The sequence below is a fragment of the Balaenoptera physalus genome (genome assembly GCF_965194825.1).
Source record: "Balaenoptera physalus genome assembly, chromosome: 13".
NCBI lineage: Eukaryota > Metazoa > Chordata > Mammalia > Artiodactyla > Balaenopteridae > Balaenoptera > Balaenoptera physalus.
The window spans coordinates 8,046,192-8,052,220 of NC_138892.1; the positions used below are offsets into that span (position 1 = coordinate 8,046,192).

Genomic DNA, 6,029 nt, shown 5'->3' on the forward strand with positions numbered 1-6,029 from the left:
GAGTAGGAAGGTGGAATATAGGCCCATGGCCAAAGGGAAATTCTCAACACGGTTAACTAAACGCCCTGGATTGAAGTTATAGACTGCCCAAGTCAACAGAGTGTTTTATCTAAAGTAACCTATGAAGATTCTGGTATATGGGCTTGGCAATTACAGAAAAGAGAGACTGAGAGAAAAACTAAAGATTGAAGTAATGTAGGTTCCACTCACCATTCACCTGGGAACCTCTGGCCCAGAGCCAAGAGAGAAAGACGACCCAAAGCTGCTGTGTCTCCAGTCTACTCAATTCCAACACACTTGCCCCATAGCGTGTGGCCCTCTCACCATACTAACAGTGATTCTAATGCCGAAGGACGGGGATTTTTCACAAGACATCAGCCTGCAGATGTAAGTTAACTACTTCCTTTGGTGCTTATCAGTGATCTTCTTTTCTAAAACAGGAGGGGAAATTGGTTGTGTTGGACTCACTGTGGGAGTGCGTCATTGCGTCGGAGCCCTGGAGGGGAGAAGAGGTGAGAAGCATCCCGCAACCCTGAACAGTACATTACTTGTGCTCAGAGAGGGTGAAGCATCATGCCCATGGCTGCACAGCAAAGTGGCACAGCCTGGATTTAAACCCAGGTCTGCCTGGAAGCACAGCCCATGCTCCTAGCCACTTGACTGCCTCCGTGGCCTAATTTAGTAGTTTACTCACTTAAATGTTACAGAAACAGCAACGTTCAGACCAAGGAAGCTAGAAGGAACAGGTAACCATCTAGCAGAGCCTCTTACCCAATGTGGCTCCCCTTTTTCCAGCATCTTTAGTGGGCGGTCAGCTCATCTCTGTTCAGATACTTCTAGGGATGGTGAGCTTCTCACCTCCCTCCAGGCCAGCCACCCATCTCATTGTTAGAAATGTTTCCCTTTTTTTTTTTTTTTTTTGGTTCTGCCGCAGCTTGTGGGATCTTAGTTCTCCAACCAGGGCTCGAACCCAGGTCCCCTGCAGTGGAAGTGCAGCGTCCCACTCCAAAATGCTTCCTTCTAATAAAGGTCCAGCTCTGCCCTCTGGACCCTGCCTAACCTGTTTGCCAAATCCACAAGACTGTCTTTCCTTTACTTGAGGCCTGTGTCCCCTGGAGGCTTCGCTTGTGAACATCTGTTGTTCTCTTATATGCCAAATGCAGAGATACACACAATGCTATTACTGCCCTCATGATGCTCACAGAATAGAGGGGGAGCCAGTTGTAGACACAGAAACCAACAGACCAGAGGAAGAATAAAGTTAAGGGAGACACTGCAATGGTGGGGTTACACGCAAGCTGGCAAGAGCAGAGACTCCTCCACCGATGTGCTCCCAGCACCAAGTGCAGCTCCTGGCACCCAGCTGGGGTTTAATTAATGTTGAATGAACAGAAGAGCCAGTGATGCCAGGGAAGGGTCCCCTGGGAACGTGTTCTCCAGCCTGGAGCTTGGAGGAAAGAGCTGTATTGGGCCAGGGGGAGACTGAGTCTGAAAACCCCTGGCTTAGCAAAATCCAGATTTACTGGTTTTTTTTTTTGGCTGCGTTGGGTCTTCACTGCTGCGTGCGGGCTTTCTCTAGATGCAGAGAGCAGGGGCTACTCTTAGTTGCGGTGCGCGGGCTTCTCATTGCTGTGGCTTCTCTTGCTGTGGAGCACGGGGTCTAGGCACACGGGCTTTAGTAGCTGTGGCTCACGGGCTCTAGAGCACAGGCTCAGTAGTTGTGGCCACGGGCTTAGTTGCTCCGTGGCATGTGGGATCTTCCCGGACCAGGGCTCGAAACCATGTCCCCTGCATTGGCAGGCAGATTCTTAACCACTGTGCCACCAGGGAAGCCCCCCAGATTTACTTTTAACATTGAAAACTTGGGAAATCTCATATTAAAACCTGGACTTGGGGGGCTCTCCTGAAAAGTTGGAAGATCTTGCAAACTGGGGCCCACAGTTCCTCCAGGTGACTGTCTCTCTGTGCTGAGAAGTAGTGCTCCTTCCAGGCATGAGCCTCATTCTCCTCCAATCAGCTGCTCCCGCTTACACTTTCCTGCCTGGTCCTCACCGGCAGCTGTGTAGACTCTTGTATTGAATCCACTCCCCTCAGTTTCCTCATTACTCTTATTTGGAAAGCTTTTAATTCAGTGATTCTCAACTTGAAGGATGCGGGAAAGACAGCCTCTTATATACTGGAAAGATTCTAACACAACTCCCTCCCCCTGTCCTTCCTCTCCGCATGCACAATGAAGATCGCTGTCGGAAGCCCAGCCACACCCCTGCCACGCTGGCAGTGCTGAAGTGTGGAAATTCCACCCACGAAGTTTCCCTGATCCTGCGGGAAGATGTGTAGACTCTCATCTCACACAACAGCATCACCCCCCTCCTCTCTAATCATCACTAGAGTTTGTCACCTAGCAACACAGCATCTGTGGGGTAGCAACTGCTCACCAATTCATTCATCCCTTTAGCAGACATTGCCTGAGCTGCTCCCACGCCTGGGATGAGCAGGGACTCAAAAAAGATTTGTTGCACTAATGAATGAAGATTTGGGGATGAATGAGGCCCAAAAGGAGGTCAGACTCTGGAGAAAAACAGATTTAAAAAGAAGATTTGTAATACAGGCCATAATAGATGTGTTTATGCAATACTTTTATTCCAAGGAGGAAGCCACAGTCCTGTATAGGGAAGTCAGAGAAAGAAGAGGGAGTAGTTCAGTTAGGTCTTGAGAGAGGGCAGGAGTTTGTTAGGACAGGAAGACGGAACAGGAGAACCACGTTCCCGGGCAAAGGAACATCACAGGCAAAGGCTCCGAGGTGTGGAACTGCATGGCAGGTCTGAGACCACAGAAAAGTTCAATATCAATAGAGCAGAGGATGTACCAAGATTCCTAAAATCTATATCCACAAAGGTTCAAGCCAGTCCCAACGTTCAGACAACAAGATCAGAGTTCTTTTGAGACAGAAGGTAGACTCGTATCCCTGCATGGCCCCCTCTGAGCACAGGGCCTGGACTGCCCTGGTCAGGAGAATGTTTGCAGAATAAAGTTGAAGATGAAACAGAGACTGGAAGGGAAGACAGGAACCATCCACATACCAGGCACAACCAAGATGCTGCCTTGGTGCTTCCCAAATACTTTTTTTTTTAAATTAATTAATTAATTAATTTATGGTTGCATTGGTTATTCGTTGCTGCACGGGCTTTCTCTAGTTGCGGCGAGCAGGGGCTACGCTTTGTTGAGGTATGTGGGCTTCTCATTGCAGTGGCTTCTCTTGTTGCAGAGCACAGGCTCTAGGCACGTGGGCTTCAGTAGTTGTGGCACGTGGGCTCAGTAGTTGTGGCTCACGGGCTCAGTAGTTGTGACTCACGGGCTCTAGAGCACAGGCTCAGTAATTGTGGCACACGGGCTTAGTTGCTCCGTGGCATGTGGGATCTTCCTGGATCAGGGCTTGAACCCATGTCCCCTGCATTGGCAGGCGGATTCTTAACCACTGCGCCACCAAGGGAAGTCCCCCAAATACCTTCTTACAGTAAGTCCCCTACATATGAAAGAGTTCCCTTCCAAGAGCACATTCATAAGTCCAATTTGTTCATAAGTCCACCAAAGTTAGCCTAGGTACCCAACTAACATAATTGGCTATATAGCACTGTACTATAATAGGTTTATAATACTTTTCACACCAATAATACATACATAAAAAACAAACAAAAACAAAAATAAAGAAAACATTTTTAATCTTACAGTACAGTACCTTGAAAAGTACAGTAGTACAGTACAACAGCTGGCATACAGGGGCTGGCATGCACATTCGCATCTTTGAAAGGTCACAACTTGAAGGTTCGTATGTAGGGGACTTACTGTACTTGTTCCCCTCAAGGTTGTTACACGGCCCACAGGCCCTTCCAGAGCTGGCCCTGCCTACCTCCCCACCCTCATTGTGTACTCCTTCCCTCGTTCTGTTCTTCTTACTCATGCTGGTCTATTTTCTCCATTCATTAATTCCTTTATTCATTTCCAGGCAGGAAAACAGAGACCAAACCAGCTGTTTTAGCAGGGAGAAATTAATGGAGGAAATTGATTCAACAGATATTGAAGGACTGAAAAGGTGAGGGTGGAACACAGGTAACGCTGAGATAGTAACTGCAGGAAGCAGCTACCTCCCCTGGGCCTGGGAGGACAAGGGCAAGGGCTGGGACTGTAGAATCTACACACCTGGAGGAGGGGCCACGGAGCTTGGACTCCGACGAAGCCATCATGACGGCACTGCACCCCACCCCCATTTCCTCAAAGCGCCCGTTGTTCCTATGCACCCCTAGGCTTCCTGGTGCAAGCACCCAAGACTCTCTACCTAAAGGACTTTCTCAGGGCCACAGGAACACGCTCAGTGAGAATGCGGGAAGTACGGAAGTGCCAGGACGTTAACACTTCTAGGGCAGCCCTCAAAGTACGGGAGGTGGAAGTTAGTGGGTAAATACCATGCTTCCCTAATCCTAGTGTAGGGCAATCCTGAGGACTTCTCTGCACACCTCCCAGAGGGAGTCTGCGATGGAGCCCTAGTTGCCCACAGTGGTAACCAGCCATTAATGCACCCTGTATATCAACCACACCCCCTGTACGTCAGCTTCCTTACCTTCCCCGTCTTACTTTCCCACTACTCTTGCTGGGGTTTCGTGGAATCATTTTCAAAATAAGCTACCTGCTCTCAAATTCATGCTCCATGGGCCCCTCCTCCAGGTGTGTAGATTCTACAGTCCCAGCCCTTGCCCTTGTCCTCCCAGGCCCAGGGGAGGTAGCTGCTTCCTGCAGTTACTATCTCAGCGTTACCTGTGTTCCACCCTCACCTTTTCAGTCCTTCAATATCTGTTGAATCAATTTCCTCCATTAATTTCTCCCTGCTAAATCTGCATTTGATGGAATCGAAAACGAGATGTTACCGGAAGTGGCTCCAGGAAGTAAGCTCTCAGAACGGGATTTTGGAACTGGATCACTTACCAGTCAGATGGCAGTGAGGACCCTGTTACTGATGTTGAGCGGGACGGCGATAAACCCAAACATGCTGGGCCAGCGCAGTGACTAAGACTCTCTCACCTTTGGTAGATGGGGATGGGGTACAGGTGGAAGAAGCTGCATTGGCATCTGCAACGACGCTGTCACTTGAAAAACACGAGGGTAATGGATTATTATAAGGATGGTGGGGGGACTTCCCTGGTGGCCCAGTGGTTAGGGACTCTAAGCTCTCACTGCCGAGGGCTCGGGTTCCATCCCCGGTCAGGGAACTAAGATCCCGCGAGCTATGTGGTGCGGCCAAAAAAAAAAGGACGGTGGGGCTGGTTGGCTGTTTTAACTGCCACCCAGAAGGAAGAAAACAATAGGCTCAAGTCAGTCCACTATCAACTCAGAGCATAATGTGAAAGTCAGAAAGTCTCCATAGTGACATCTAAAGAGACCCTAATCTCCTGTAGCCGGAGGAAAGACAGGGCTGAAAATCAGGCCCAAGATTTTATTTATGAGTTACAAAGGAGGCTGAACTCACAGCCCCAGCAAGTCTCCTCTGCTAGGGACTGGAAAGGGAAGGAGTGGGGCTCTGAGGCCCGGATGTGACATTTGAGTAGATGCAGCAGAGAACCTAGAGCACCTAGAGTCACCATAACCACCCTGGACGGCAGGACTGGCCCCTCCCCTTCACCGGGGAAAGCAGCTTCCCGTTACCTGGAGACCATGCGAAGGCCTCATCAGAGGCAGATGTCTTACACGATGACACTTGTCCTCCTTGAGATCTGCCCTTTCCTGCCCTTAAGGATTCTAGAACAAAAACTAGGGTCAAGTTTTCCCCAAAGAGCTTCAGAACCTGGCTAATATTTTCCAGCAGGAACATGGAGAACATTCCTGGGAATGGATCCTGCTAGTGATGGACCAGGGAGGGTGGTGCCTGGAATTATAAGGCTGGAATGGGGAGAGTTTATTGATGTGAGGAGAACCCTCTCATGATTCAGGATTTAATATCCTGGCAAGGACTTCTGCAGCCAGTTCTGGTACCCTTTGGA

The 6,029-nt window shown here is 49.3% G+C and overlaps 1 long non-coding RNA gene across 1 annotated transcript; it reads right to left on the reverse strand.

The window, feature by feature from the left end:
• Positions 1-210: 210 nt before the first annotated feature.
• LOC309641084 lies at positions 211-6,029 on the reverse strand. The gene is made up of 2 exons (XR_014252513.1): positions 3,387-6,029; positions 211-3,325 (listed from the first exon to the last, which is right to left on the reverse strand). It is a non-coding gene; the product is annotated as an uncharacterized lncRNA (long non-coding RNA).